This window comes from Camelus dromedarius, chromosome 8 (genome assembly GCF_036321535.1).
Source record: "Camelus dromedarius isolate mCamDro1 chromosome 8, mCamDro1.pat, whole genome shotgun sequence".
NCBI lineage: Eukaryota > Metazoa > Chordata > Mammalia > Artiodactyla > Camelidae > Camelus > Camelus dromedarius.
Genome location: NC_087443.1, coordinates 37,315,676 through 37,332,842, shown reverse-complemented (window position 1 = coordinate 37,332,842; position 17,167 = coordinate 37,315,676).

Genomic DNA, 17,167 nt, shown 5'->3' with positions numbered 1-17,167 from the left:
GTTTCATGAATATAATTTTTTAAATTTTAAAATAAATTTGTTCTTTTTACTTAACCTTTCTAAATATTTACATTTTATTTAAAATTTTCTAAACATTAATTTAGTGATTTAATTATATGTCTTCAAGTGGAATAACATCATTTACTTACCCACTTCTCTATTCTTGGATGTTTAAGATGCATTGCAATTTAATATATTATGTTTTAAATAATGCTATGATGTTTATCTTTGCCATATATTACTTTAGCAATATACTTTAAAGATTATATCTTTAGGAGGAGAGAATTCCTTTAACTATATAAAACTGTTGATATTCTATATTTCCCCACTTGTAACTTTCTATTTCACTTGATTGATTGATTAAAAGAATAATTTCAATAAAAATATTTTCTTATTTTAATATTGAGAAACCCAGAACCTCAAAATTATCATTATTTACAAAAATCTAAACTAGAACCCAGATCTTTAAGTGCTAATTCAATATTATATGTGTGTTAAAATATATTACAAAAAAAATTACGTCTCTGCTTTTATATGTGCCCATGTCATTTTTTTAATTTTAGTAAGAATTAGTTTTATGGCCTCCTTTTAATATAGTTTAATCCGCTGTCCTTTCTCTATTATAGTTAAATAGATTAACATTAGCGTATAAGAAACATGAATGCCTACTAGTGCTAGATTAAGGGCATGTGGATAGCCAATTTTCCTATAACATCCTTTGCCACAGAATTTATAAAATAACATTTATTGAAGTATAACCTACATGCAGCTGCAAGCACTGATCATAAATATATATTGATGAATTTTCACAAAGTGAACATGTATATTTAACTCAAACAAAACACATTAGCTCCCCAGCGCACCCTCCCATCTCCCATGTTTAGACTTTCCTCCAGTCGCTACCCCACTCTTGCTCTCCACCCACTAACTCCCAGCAAAGATAACCATTCTTTTGGCTTTTAATACCACAGGTGGTCAGTTTATAAGTGGAGTTCTGCATTTATGTGTCTGGCTTCTTTCACTCAAAAATATGTGAGCTTCGTCTCTGTTGGTGCATGTAGCTATACTTACTATTCATTATCACTGGTCTCTAAGATTCCGTTGTTTAAATACACCACACATTACTTACATATGCCACAGGTAGGGAAACTATGATCTGTAGGCCAAATCTGGCTGGTCACCTTTTTTTGTCACTAAATTTTTATTTAAACACAGCCATGCCCATTTATTTATGTACTTTCTGTGGCGGCTTCCACACTATAATGGCAGAGTTGAGTAGTTGTGACAAGGACCGTGTGTCCTTCATATGCCTATAATATTTATGTGGCCTCCTATAAGAAAGTTTTGCTGAGCGTTGATCTGTGCTGCATCTGATGGACATTTGGTCTGTTTCTAGCTTGGAGCTTTTAAGAATAGTGCTTCTATGAACATTATTGAAAATGTAATTTAATAAATATATGAATACATTTCTATAGGGGTTATCTAAAGGAGCAGAATCCTAGTTCAGTGGTTCTGGATATCCTTACTTTCAGTACTGGTAAAGAGTTTTCTAAAGTGAGTTTACCAATTTACAGAAGTGTTCCAATTAATCCATACTAGTATCCAGCCTAAAACTTGGTGTATCTCTTCTATTTTAGCCATTCTGCTGAATGTGTAATGCTGTCACATAGTGATTTTGATTTCCATTTCTTTAACAACTAATGAAGTTGAGCATCTTTCAGTAGGTTGATTGGTCATTTGGTTGTCTTCCTTCACAAAGTGCCTATTCAAGTCTTTTATCCATTTCCCTGTTGGGCTCTCTTCCTTTTCTCTGTTGTATGTACAGATAGTATAGTATATAGATTTATATAATGGACACGCATCATTTGCAGACACGTTTACTACAAAATATGTTTCTTACACTGTGGTTTACCTTTTCACTTTCTGAATTATGTTTCTTAAAAGAATAGAAGTGCTAAGTTTAATGTGGTCTAATTTATTCATCTTTTTTCTTCAATATTAGAAATGTTGCCCTTTTTGAGAAACCTTTGACCACTCCAATTTCTGAGATTTTTCTTTTTCTTTAAAGACTCACTATGTTTCCCACACATGTAGATCCTGTATGTTCCTGGAATTGACTTCATTGTGTTGCGTGAGACAGTCTAGTCTTTTCTTTTCAGTATGAATATTCAATTTATTCTACAACATGCATTGAAAATACAATTTTTCAAAAATACAAATTTTGCACTGCAATGTTATCTTTACCACACTGGATTTTTATATATTTTTTTCACATATTAATTTTCTTATATCTTTGCTTCTATTTTCAGATTATCTATTTATTATATTACATTATTGTTGCTAATCTGTGCTAGAACTATAACTTCTAAGTTTCAGTATCTGATAATACAAGTAATTCCTCAAAATTGTCTTATATTTTGCCCTCTACAAAGATAGTTAAGCCCACCAAATATTCCACGTGCTATCTTTTATTTATCTATCACTTTGAAGTTAGGTGGAGCCATGCGATTAGTAAACTGGTTATAAGAAGAAGTCTCACTTCTGGGCCAAAGTATTAAAGAGAAAATATAAGTGTTCCATGCATTCTCTTCACCTCCAACACTGAGTAAGGAAACCCACTGTTGAGCTGGAGGAAGAACAAGATTAAAAAAGGTGGTTCCTAAGCTACCAAAGACAATTCCCCTAGAGGATCACCAAACCTACAAAACACTGTGTAGTCACAAGAAAATTTGGTGGGGCGATGAGGGCAAGTGACTGAGATTTTTAGGAGGTTTGCTCTTTTAGCATAATCCTATACTATTCTGACTAATTCAACTGTTCTTAGTAGAGTTTTTATTTCTAAGATGGAGAGCATCACTATCTACTGAAGTCTAATTACATGCAAGTGAAAGAATCAGATGCTATATTCATTACAATAGCCAGTTAGATGGCTTATGCCGCCATCCTGCTTGAAAAGCCAGCCTGGATAAATAAAGGAATGGATGCATCAGGAACAAAAGTACTCTGCCTATCATGTCTCTTAAAAGGTGCAGCAACAACTGTTTCACACAGATGTAGAGACATTTACTTTTTCTGGAACCTGACTTTTAGCACCACAAAAATCCACTTCCATCTTGTGACTCTATTGATATTTTGATCTAAAAACTCAGACATATCTTGGGAGATGCCATTTTTTGTTAGATGCTCTCCCCTATAACATAGGTGTCAAGCAAGTCCCCAGCTGGATCTCAACACAGAATCAGAGTTTTTCACAAAGGTTTTATATCAGTTTTCTTGGTCTTCACTTGATACTCAATTTCTATACTTCTCCTGTCATATTCCTGTTCATCACCTTCTAGGAACAACATTAGGTATTTCTGTTGCCGTCTTCCCCATGTATTTGTGTCTTCTTTCCTACATAAAATAGTTCTTGATGGTAAGCTATGGACTGTGGGTGATTATGATGTGTTGATGTAAGTTTAGCAGTTGTAACAAACATACCACTCTGGCGGGGTATGTTGATAATGGGGGGGTTATGCATGTGTGGGGACATAGGTATATGAGGAATCTGTGTATCTCTCTTTCAATTATGCTGTCAATCTAAAACAGCTCTAAAAAATGGAATATTTTATAATCATATAATTGACTTACAAAACTTTAAAAAAGAATGCTTTGGCAGTCAATGTTGGATAAAATAAAAATCTAAATTATGTGTACTATACAGACAAAAAAAATCATCTTTTCTATCTACATTTGTAACAGTAGCAGAAATTTTCCTTAAGTAAATAAATTCTTGCCCTTAATATAATTGTAATATAATTTAGTTTAATGTGGGATTAAAATAATTTTGGAAAAGAACCCACATATGATAGAACTTCAAATTCATCCTATTAAGAAAACACCATTTAGTAAGAGACAAAATAGATGTACCTACTTTCTGAAATTGTCTTTTAATTAATGCCAGGTCTCTGTATGGTTATTAATAATATACCCCAATTATTTATTTCAAGACAAGACACTGGAACATGGAATGGTGTTCACCAAATGGATTTTGACTTGTCATCCCCGAATGAGTCTCCAGTTCATTATAGACCTTGCCAAACAATACAGCAAAGTTTCTATTAAGAATGAGATAAGTAGGTGCATGCAGTTTCACACATCATAGCTTACTTCACATTTCTCAAGAAAAACCACAATCTCAAGAATCAGCTTGAGCCAAGTCGTAACTTAACAAGAACAATTCTACCGTTACTATAGAAACCAACACAGAGAGGCTTCATTTTTTTCTGCTCTCCTCTTTCCTGTTCTAAATCTCCAGAGCCTTTGGGCACAGAATCTCAAACTTAATTCCCCTCCACCAATGTTATAAAGTCTGGTGGTTAAGTGATGAGGACACTGAGTTAGCTTGACCACTGTTCCACACCTCGTACTGGGACAATATAGCAAGTGCAGGCACTGAAATTCATAGACAAGGAAGAACAGGCTTTCTCAGGATGAGCTCTAAAAAGAAGAACCAAAAGAACCTAACATATGTTACACCAAAACTACTGGTAAAGCAAACATTGTCAATTACCGCCTTTCAAACCAAGTGTGTATTACATTCAAGGGATAAAAGCATTAAAATATTTAAAAATGAAGAGTTCTGTAAAACCAGTTTTTTAGGAAAAATAATTACATGTCTTATAAAACTAGTAACCAGTAATTTTTTTTCTTCCTATAGTTACATAAGGAGAAAACACAAAATAACTTTGTAGGTCCAAAAGATAAAAGCAGAAACTTTAGAAAATAAGTTGTCTCACATATGAGGGAAATAAAAAAAGATTAAAGAAAAGTATTTTAATACATTTGGCTTTATAGAGTATTTGATCCACATGCACACTCCTCTGCTTGTACTAAGAATAAAACACATACAAAAGTTAACCCATTAGTTATATGATGAATATTCTTTTTTGGATTCAGATGCCTTTTTAGGAACTGTTTGGCTGAGGTTATTTGAACTAAAAATCTCCTACTTTTGTTCCAATTATTACACATAATATATATTTATATAATATATATGCATATGTGTTTTTCCTCATATAAATACAGACATATGTAAACAATCTTTTCCTTCTAGGATCCCTTGCTTTAATAACATGTACTGGGGCTCCTTCAGTTACACTTGCAGGTTAGTGTAAGGAAGAAAGTGATGCAAGGAAGCTTAAGTAGCCCTTTCAGATCATCTGATCATATATTCATTACAGATACAATTTGATTCTGCATTTGAGGACACCATCAAAGTCTTGCTGTAGTTAAACATATGTTAGGAGAACCATGGAAAGCTTCCAGGTTAGGGTTTCTATAGCCTAGATTCTCAGACCGCCAGACTGAGTGTGCAGATCAATCCAATTCAATTTACCCAGCACTTACGGAGTGCTAAAAAATATGAAAAGTCTATAATCATTACTGTGGAGGTATTAGGTAGAAGGAAATAAATCCTATCATGCAATGTTAGGAAATGCTACTAAAGTAAAGAGGATATTAAGTGTTATTGTGGTATCAGAGATGGCTTCAAAGTTTTAGTATTTTCAGGGTATTTAAAGTATAAGTCAGAATTTCATGGAAGAGGAAAGTATAAGAAAATTTCAGGAAAGGGAATAACAGAGTATAGGTAATACTAAATTATGTGACTGAAGTTAATTTCAATAAAGACTTCCCCAATTCCAAATTATTATACATTAGCTTTCAGTACTTCTGATCTCACATTATTGTGAATATTAATAACTCAAATATGTTTTCCAAACTGTCACTCAAGGGAAATTAATTTTGGTTCCAGAGTTCCATGGCCTAAGTTTTACCACTGCTTTATGTCCACTTCATAAAATTTGTGTTTCTTTTCTGCTTACTAATCTGAGGGTATTTTTAAAATATTTTGCAAAACAGACTCACAGACACAGAAAACAAACTTATGGTTACCAAAAGGGAAAGAGGGGTAGGGATAAATTGAAAGTTTGGGATTAGCAGATACAAACTACTATATACAGAATGGATAAACAACAAGGTTCTACTGCACAGACAGCACAGGAAACTGTATCCAATAACTTGTAATAACTTCTAATAAAATAGAATATGAAAAAGAGTATGTATACACACATACACACACACACATATATATATAAAAGACTGAGTCACTATGCTGTACACCTGAAACGAACACATTATAAATCAATTATACTTCAATTTTAAAACGTATTTTGTAAATTCAAAACTAGATTTTCGGTCTGTGATTACTTCAAAATTGTTAGCATTCTTCCTTTCTTTTAGTCCCTTCTGTTCTATTTTTGAATAATCAAACACTGCACATTGATATTTCAATAGATACAAAATGCAAATCTCAAATATGTCACATCATTTAGAAATGTTAAACATTATAGGTGAGATATCAACTGATATACAACGTATTTCAATATTTGTTAAAATTCCAGACATAAACTTAACATTTGTGATTATAGTTATTCAGAAAATGAATATGACTATAAGATACATGGTTATAAATTTCATAGGGAAAATTTATTTTAAGGATATAAAACATTAATGTCAATAATATTTTTTAACATAAGACTATTTTATGTATATATATTATTATTAACTGTATCTTTATAATTTGTAATTTGGGAATAAGTATATTTTGACTGATTCCTTATTATGAAGGAAACAACTAAACTGCCTGGTTTGAAATCTCAAGACTTTCATAAATAAATCTCAAAAGGTTTTCCAAGATTTCCCTCACTCTTACTTGCATTAGTTCTCTGATTACTTTGAAAACTCCTATGAACCTTTAATTATTCAGCTACTATGTATTGATCAGGAAAACATCATTAATTAATCCTTTTCACCTTTCCAATTACCTTTACATGGATTATAAAATCTAGCAAAAGTGCCATTTTCTTCTTTGAATTCTTTCAGACTAACTCTTTTCTGATCCAACATCCTCGGTGATTTCCATTGTCTTTCTACTGGTGTGTAACATACTCCTGCAAAATACATTCCCATCAGTAATAATATGGTGACCAGATGTAACATAAGGCAATCTGTAAACTAGGCACAATCTCAGAGTATTTTAGCTCCACTCTTTTCTCAAACGCCTATCCAATATGCATTGGTAGTAATGTTGAAAACTTCTGGTATATATTACCATGTACAGCCTATGACAAGTTTTCATAATATTTTACTATTCTTATTTAAGCGTACAATAGAGTATATTATATTCTATTTTCTTTATTGATTATTATGTATTATTATGCTAAATATGCTAAATATTATGCTTCAAAAATAGAACGTATCCTATGTTTGATAATAAAATGATTGTAACTTATTGCTGTTCTAATGAAGAGTCTTGATTTCAGAAAAACAGCTAGTGTCTTTCGATATCTTAAAGAATCAAATTAACTGATTTACAACTCTTCAGTGGTAATTAATGTCTATAAAAGTACCACAGGATTTGTGCCAAGGATACATACTTCTTGCTGTCAAGAAGTTTACAATCTCTTTACTCTTAATTTCTAAACAACAATAGAAAATATAAATATTTTTGCAAGTGCTCAACCTCCCTACCCTAATGGAAGTTCATGAAGGCTTTGGGATAGGTAAATGAAGACAATACTTTCAGTGACTGTATTTCCTCATCATGTTTATGAACAACAAGTAAATAAGCAATGTGATAGCTCAAGCCTTTCTCAAAATTTGAGCAAACTTTATTTCTGTTGTAGAAAAAAAAACTTTTCCTATTGCAGCAATGCAGAGTTTTCTCTGAGTTTCACATTACTTCCATTAATAGATCCACTGTCCCGTGAAAAAGGAAAAAGAATGCAAGTTGAGCTTGTTTGACTCATTATTAACAGTATTTCTAATTTGAAGAGGTTAAACTTGCAAATCTCTCCCATTTCCTATGTTTAAAAATGAAGCACTTTTCAACTTACAACATCTGCCTATAAACATCTACAATCTTAAAGAATTACATGGACATCATTTGGGTTCAATACAGCAGAGAAATGCAAGATTATATATCCTACATATTAACTAAAAGAAATGTAATAGTGAAATATTCTAAGACAAAAAGGAGATCAGGCATTGTTTTACATATTTATGTCGATATACTATAGTTTTATTTCTTCTATTTTATAAACAAATAAATGCACTGTAACAAACATCTTTAATATCTTCTAATCTCAAATAATATAATCAGGATATATCTACCCGAGATGATTTCACTCCACATCCCCACACTGAACCAGGAAATCAATGAAAAAAGAGGAAGAAAAACCTTTTGAAAATTTAATTTATTTTCCCTTCATTGAGGCTTCTCAAAAAAATACTAGTTATACAATACCAGAAATGACACAAAGCACAAATATCACACGGCTTGATTAGTTGCCAAATGATACCACTAACAATAAGCATTAACAGAATTTGAAATTCAGCATATTGTGTTTATAAAGGATGTGCTCATATGCATGTCTGTTCATTCTCTTTTGTGCATTTTTTCTGACATCAAAAACATTATCAATCAGATAGCATGGTCTGAAAATTAAGCAAATTGCACACATTACCATTTCAGAATATTACTGCCACTTCTGTTCAATCTGCTTAGGCTCTGTCTCCAGTTCATTCTGAGGATGAAGGTTGGTTTAGGTGAATCAAATAATTTTAGCATTTGTATATTAAGAATAAGACCACAGCCAATCAAAAATATCACTTATAAAGAGTTTTAAATATCCTGTAAAGAGGTTTAGGATATAATATTTACTGAAAATTGCAAATTTGAAATCAGGTTGTTTTCACTTATTGCATCATCTCATCTAAGTAAGATATATATACATATCTACCTATGAATCTGTATAAAAGAATCATCTTAAAATGATTTAAAGTAAGCATACCAAAATAGAATCAGTAGCTGAATCTCAATGCTTTTGATAATCATCATGATAATAACTATCAATGATTACCAGAAGTTTTAAATATATTTAATTTTCACAGCAGCACTACAAAGCCATGGATGCCCTGCTTATGTAGGCAACCTTCATTAGCCTCACCATCCCTGTAACAGCTGCAAATAAGCAGACATTTGTAAAATATGACCCTGTTTCCTTCCTCACAGTGAACTGGACTTAGGCTGAGCACTGGCCAAAACTTGGGTCAATCAGTACCTTCCATGGTTATCTGCTATCTGATCTAAGAACTAGAGAAAGAAGGAAGAGGCTATACATGACAAGAGAAAGAGGTGGGAGATGGTTAATGATTGTTCCTTTCTTTTCAGAGTCCCTCCATTGCTAGTTTTTCACCTTTTTGAGGTCCCACTATATTTCTGTATCTGAATTTATGACACCTTTTTGTATACTTAATTTCTAAATATGCTCCTGTGAAATTGAAATGTTTTATTTCATAACCAACATGGTCTTAATTCAATAACTGAGGAAATGAGGCTCAAAGAAGTTAACTATCTTTCCTCCAAGTCATACAGCTGTCGGAGGTCAGAGATGTCTTTGGACTCAGGTTTGACTCCAGAGTCCATGCTCATCCTCTTACATCAAGTTCAAGGTGAGTGAAGGATTACTGATGCTTGCCATGAGCTATTAAAATTTTTCTGTTTTCCAGGTGTGAATGGATTGGTGGCAGGATGAGTGAGGACCAGCTGGCCTCGCCTGGGCTGGCTCAGCTCTGTTCTATATGTTATCTCGCCCTCTAGCAGAACAGCTTGGGCTCGTTCTAATCACAGTGACAGGGTTCCAGAAATAGAGGCTTGAAATCTCCTCTGAAACCTACACTCAGAACTGGCAAACTACTACTCCTGCCCAATTACTTTGGCCAAAGCAAGTCCCAAAGTGAGAACAGATTAAATGGGCAGGAAAAAGACTCCAGCTTCTGTTGAGAGGAGCCAAAGAGTCAGAGTGTAAAGGGTACAAATATTGCAATTACTGTAAACCTGGTAATTATCTATGAATTTGTTAGTATCCCATTGCATTCAAGTTAACATTTGAGTATATCTTATTTGGCTTTTCTAATTATACCCAGAGGGAGAATTGATCTAGTTTACTTGGTCTGACATTACTGGAAGACTGCTATTTCTCTCTCTAGGGACTTTTATTGTGCAAATTGGTGCAGCTAGCAATAGTGAAACTATTTTCTTTCTGTTAATGAAAGACAATAATTATGTTAAGTGGCATTATATATTGATTTTCCATTAAGCAGCAATATTCATTTACAGTCACGTAAAGTACTCTGGCTAGGAGGTCAGACAGTTGCTTAGTGATACTCCGTTTGTCCCCAAAGAGTTCATGTACCAGCATGCTTAGTTATGTTCACTTCAAGAGGATCTGTCATGTAAATTTAGTTTTTGACATGCAATTCAGGAAATTGAGTCTCTTTTATACACTTCACTGATTGTAAAGTCCATGAGCAGTTTACTGGATGGTTTCCACTCAATCAGTCTGTCTTGCGTAATTTTCCCCAAGGGATTGAAACTTCATGTTGTTATTTCGATCCCAAGTAGGTCTACTTGTATTGTAATAGTTGGGAACTCATGATTACCCTTTACAGTGGCTTTCACAGACTTCTTATTAAATTGTTGCTCTCTTTCCCTGCTATTCTAGCAGCAACCCCAGGGGAAAAAAAGTAGTTGTGAATAAAATAAGACTATACAACGTATGCTCCATTAAACATAGAACTGCTAGGAATATTTCCTATTATGTTTCTTTTATTCTACATCAGGAAGAAACGAAATTATAAATTTGTACAGATTCATTCTGCGTCTACATCTAACGCATATGCAGGCATAGAAAGTATAATGTGTAAAACCTATGCGTTTCAGAAGACTGTCAGTCTTTGTTTTCAGATTACATTCCACATACACAGTTGCATTTCAAAAGGTCAAGCAATAGAAAACCACAAAGTTTTCCTGATGCTTCATAAGTTTCAGGAAACGTATTAAATTTTTTTTTAGTAACATAAGTCATATTAATAGAGCTATCACTGTCTCTTCTTGGAGATACTTTACAACTCCTTTAATTTAGAATGGTGGGGGGGAGTCATTTCTTACCTGCACACTAACTAGCTGTATGAATTGTTTTCTTCTCTATAAAGGCTGCAACTAGGGGATACTCTCCACACTGAATTTAAGATCTATGTGAGAAGGAAATATTTAACAGCAATTAATTAAAATATTGATTGGCCATTGATTCTGTAACTTCTAAAAGAAAGAGATTCTGACGGGGATCGTCAATTGTCAAGATTTCCTTAATGCAGCCTTACCTGTTTCTAGACCAGAGATTTACAACACTGAAGGCATATAAAAAACATAAATGAAACTTTTGAAAAACTGAAGATGGCTAAGCTCCAATTCCAGATAGTCGGTTATAGTAGGTTTAATGTGGAAATAAGGCACATCTATTTTGTATAAATTCCATAGTGGATTCTTATTAAGTAGTCAAGCTGAAAAACAGTACTACTCAACTTACTGAAACTTTTCCCCATTTGCCTTGCTCATATTTCTGATCCATTGAAATAATGCTAAGTTCAAGCAAGTGTGCAAAAAATAAAGCCTGGGAGACAACAGGTGTTTAGATGTGTAGCTGAATTTAGACTCTGCCTTGATTGTGGCCTTCCATTTAACCCAGTTTGTGTGTCAACTGTTACCCCCATTACACGGTGAAAATGTGTGGTTTTGCTCTCTTAAGTCAAGGAGTGCACTTTTTGTTTTAGAACTGAATAAAATCAAGCTTAATATTGTAATATGCTTGCTTCTAGGAGGGCCATTATACAAATTTCTCACAAGACAGCAAATACAGAAATGGTCCTAGGAGGCTGCTCCAGTGGGTTTATAGAGGTTCCAGCTTTAGTTTATGGGTTTTTTCCAAAAATCCCTCAAGGTTGGTTCCTAGAAATTCTTGTTATATTCATAATGTCTTTTTACAGAAAAATTCCAAAGGTGCCTTAAATGAGCTTTCATGATAAACACAGAAGTGTTTTGTGTGCATCCAAATTCCAAGGTTATATCTGAGAAGAAGTAGGAATAACTCTCCAAGGATTAGGTGCTAGGAATAAGGAGAAGGGAAAAATAGGCAAGCATGTCCATAAAAATTTGGGAGTGGACTGAAGGACCTTATTAGGAAAGCATTTTTTCAATGATTCTGGCTTTAATAGATTTTCTAGCTGACCCCCATCTCAAAGGGACACAAGAGGTGGTTCTAGATAATATCTTTCTCCCCTGAAACATGTGAGTGTGAAGGAAGATTAATAAAATGGCCCCACTTAGGCTAACAGATTGCTTATTCTTATGCTTGCCCTTAAAATGGGTCAACTGACCGGTTGCTACTCACAGTTCCAGGCCCACTGTTAAAACTAAAGCTATTGATCTTACTGTTTCTACTTTATTCCAGTAACTGAAAGAAATAATCAAGCTTGGTCTCTGAGTCATTCTCCAAGAAGTAGGTCACAGGACTGTAACCTTACAAAATAGCCTGAATTACCAGAAGACCACACCTTGAGTGCTTAGGAGATAGAGAGATCTAACCGCTGGCCTCTAGAAAATTGGTTGCCTGGAGGCATCATGTCACCATTCTACGTCTTCCGATGAGAAAATGATTCTGTTGCTTGTTATCAATGCTTTATTGTTTGAGCTCTGGCTGTATAACCACCCCACCCCATCCCCAGGGTGGGTTCACAGTTTTGAAGGCACTAGCCTGCTGTGAGCCTCCTTTGCCCAGCAAAGTAATAAAGCTGCCTCTTCTAAGCTCCAAGATCTTGCTTCTGGGTTATCTGGCTCCTCAGGGACAGGGGCTGACCTTTGGGCAACAAGTGGGCTACAGGCACCAATCATAGCACAGACCACAGCCTAAGGTAAGAATGTGAACTTGAAACCACTTCCATGTCCATAAAGCAGAGTGACGCTCTCGTTAAAAATGTACAACCAGCCCCAGTTACAGTATAAATCATTCGTAGTGTTACCTTATGTAGCATAACTCTTGAGAGAATATCTGGGAAGAGTTTGTTTAATGACATAACAGTCTGTTTCTTGGTACTATTTGAGTAGCACCAAGACATTCCTCCTAAAGTGGGAAATTTCAGTTGTCTTATTTTCACTTATTTTAAAAAGCTGTTTTAGGGGGATGCTCAGACATCTTGAGACAGGAAGGGGGCAGGGCACAGCCATTAAAAAAATGCTACAGCAATTAACATCAAAATGGTGGAAGACTCAACCCCCAGTAGGCCTTGAGGCTCAACATGGTGGGAGATTTGACTTCTAGCAGAACTTGAGCTTCATTATATGCCCATTGTAATATATTAACATGGTAAATAACACACCCACAGGCACCATGACAGTCCCAAGGCTAGCCACAAAAGGTCAAGGAGTGGGAAATGGCTAACTTCCTGGGAATCCCAGCTCCTTTCCCAGGCTAACTGGACTGGTCCTTTCACTTATTAGCACATGAAGCCACTGAGGCCATAAAAACTGGCAATGTGGTGTCTCGTGGCCATCGCCCTCTCTCTCTCCCTCTTCAGAAATGGCCCACATTCTTAACTATGGAGCATGTACCTACTTTTAATCTGAGCACTCAACCCCGACACCTTGTGGCCTTTCTCTTGCCTTTCAATGTATCTCCCTAAATAAATCTACCTTTTCTCAACTGTGGCTCGCTCTTGACTTCTTTCCTGTGCGTAGCCAAGGACCCACACTTGGCGGGGCATGTCCCAGGGGTTCAACCAAAGCCTGAGATAAGGCCCTCCTCACACCCCACATCCGTTTTTCCTACATCAATCTCAGCTCTCTCAAGACGTCGACTCTTTCATTTTTATTTTATTCAGTCTCTTTGAAACTATTTTCTGATGTGTACAGCCAGAATGACATTTGTTTACTACATTATAAAAAGCTATTTCTGGATGCAATTACAAAGAAATTTGTCTTCTGTCAATATTCCTCCATTTTTCTTAAGCTCACTCAAATACAAAGTCACACAGATTAATTTGTTCTTATTTCACACCTCCTTTTCTTTCCTGAAATACTTGTTTATGCTTTGATGGGAACTTCCAAAACCTAACTAAAAAAGAAATTTCTCTTAAATAGTTTGACCCAATCAGTTCCTCATATAATTGCAGACATAACAACAACAGCAAAATCCCATAAATAGAAGATAAAGAAATTTTCATACTAAAATCAAGGTTTTTGAAAATTTTATGATCAATATATTATTAAAAGAAATAAAAAATATTCACTAAAAATCAAAGTATGGATTACTGAAAATAGATTTAAAAAACATGGAAGTTAACATGGTGTACCAGCAATGTACCATACTTTATATTTCACCCAGGCTTAAGCAGTTATTAACTTCAAGGCTTAGTTTTGTCTTTATAATTAAACTGTTATTCAATATATTGCTATTTGATTATTAATTCAGGGAATTCATCTCACTCTCTGCCTCATAAGATGATTCTTTCAGAATTAAAAAAAATGTCTTTATAAAAAACTGTATGTATATAAAAACAAGTGTATTTTAAATATAACTGGTAAAAAACACCTAATAATAATTGTAACTAATATGCGTGTGCACTTCTTATGCACTAAGTGTGTTAAGTACTCTGTGTATATATCTTGCATACGCACTTCACCTTCACACACACGCATCAATCCCTGTTCATCATACCATCTCAGTTCCAATCTGGCATTAGGTGAGACTTTAAGACCCTTCCACTGCTGTTATAGGCCAGATTCATTTCTTGGTATACAAATGACCTATTTCTTTTTTTCAGAATTACTGATACTGTTAGAAGTTATACAGATTATTGTGATTATTTTTCAAATATGTCACTCCTCCAACAGACTGTAAATTCCATTGGACTAGACAATATACACCCACAACACTCTTCTTTATAACTTTGAGCATGTAGTTGGTGACTAATAAATGTTAATTACTTAATATGTTTGCCTACAAAACGTCCTGGACATAGTGGTCATTTTTAGATGTAGATCTTTGACTTTTACATCTTTTTTTATCTTCTTAAATCTTATTTGATGTTTTACTTAAAAAAATCAACAGCTTTATATATTTTTTAATGTTTCTTAACATACTTTTTGTTCTAATCTCTAATTTATAACTTTTTAAATCTACTTTTTGTAATTATATTCACTGTCTATAAAAAAAATTAAATGTATATAAGACATAATATATTTATATACACAGAATACATATATAATTATAATTACAATGTATTATATTTATAATATATATATTATATATAAGTATATAGAATGTAGCAGTCTATATTTGTACCAAAGTTTCTATTCCAAAGTATTATATACTATGCAAATTATTAAAATATGTATTATATATAATTGCTTGTTTAAAACTTTGTTTCTATTTCTGTTGCATCATTTACTTCCTCACTCTTTTAAAAGCTTAATACAATTCACATTTATTTACATGTGTCAGAAGATCATTTATTTGTTTTCTATCTGTTTTACAATAACTATATTTAAATTGATATAATTTCTTCAGAGCACCACTTTGGCCACATTAGGAAGGTTTTGACTTTTTGTGTACTGTTCATCCTTAGATAAGTTCTCTCAAAGTCAATAGTTATTTCACTAATTTTTTATTCTCATTTTGAAAACTTTTATGAATTATAATTAGCTAGAATAGTGTACATAATTTCTTCATTTTGGAAATTAAGATTTTTCTAAGACTTCGAGAGCTAAGATATCATTCATCTGTGAATATTTCAAGAATGTTTGCAAACAATGAGCATTCTTTATTTTTCTGTAGTTTAAAAAAATTTTTAACATACATGATTCTATGTATACTTATAGATAGGGCATATTGTTTTATTCAGACTCTTTAGCTGGCCCCTTGTTTTTGGTCTAGGTGCCCTTTGGAGTTGAGTACAAGATCCTCTGAAATTTGCTACAATTCTCATGAGTCACTGTAATGGAGCTTTGAGGGACAGCAAGGTTCACAGCAGTGTGTCTCCTAAGACTCCAAATAGAATCAGTACTGGGTTTGAGAAATGAATAGGAAAGCAAATATATCTTTATTATTCTTGGATAGTTTGCTATAGTTTTATTTTTTAACTGTACTTATGAAAATATTTGACATTATTTAATTATTAAAATGTGAGATGTGGCAAAAACTTAACTATATACTGTAATATTTATAGATTTATGCTTTATTTTGATTTGGTGCCTACATTTTTTAAATGAAAGGATGACTTGGTATCTGATTTGAGGGGCATATCATTTCAGTTTATTCTGAAAACTACAAAATAAGTCTTTTTTGTTGATTTCAAATATTACTAAAGCAAACATTTCTGATACTTATTTTTAAAAAAAATATTTCTGGACAACCTTATTAAATTCAGAATCATCAATCTGGTACTGGTCTCTTAATGAGGTTAATCTATCTACTCAGCATATGTTTATTATCTATTATTGTACATTTCCATATTTAAGAAAGCAATTTGTCTTGACATTTTACCCATAAAATAGTTAAAGGGCTGAATGCATTCCCAAAGTGACCCTTAAATTAAAGGGTCATTTTAATTGATATTTCAAATGTTAACAGGATCAATTGTCAAAATTTACTTTTGATTTATAATCAGATGTATTGTCTAGCTATTGACATAAAAGTTTGATATCTGCATGTAAATCCAAGTCTAAGAAACTTGATGTTCCCTTAAGTTTCCAAGGGTATATTTATTTATTCACATGCATTTTAATTATATGCTCCAATATACTCTCTTGCAAACTAGACACTCACCAAACAATTCTTAGTTTTGTCTCTGCATTTTAATGTATATATTTTAGCTTGCATCTCTATTCTGTGATTCAGATACCCTAGCCTGTGTTAAAATCTTAAGTATTATTCAAGACTTATCTGAAATATTAATTGTACTGGCAGTCTTGTCTCTTAGTTAAAAATTATATTTATCTATTTTGAATTTTTTCAGTGTTTCTTAACATACGTGCTATAGTTTGTCATTTCAACTCAAATCTTATTTGTATGCTTCTTCTTTGTCTTTTTATACCACAAATACTTCATTTTACTTTGTATAAGTTATAAACAAACTGAATAAATTAATGAATGAAAAAATAAATGAATTATTTCCCATTATGAGATGATTAAAGGGGCCACTTGTAATGGTGTATAAGGATCACTTCATG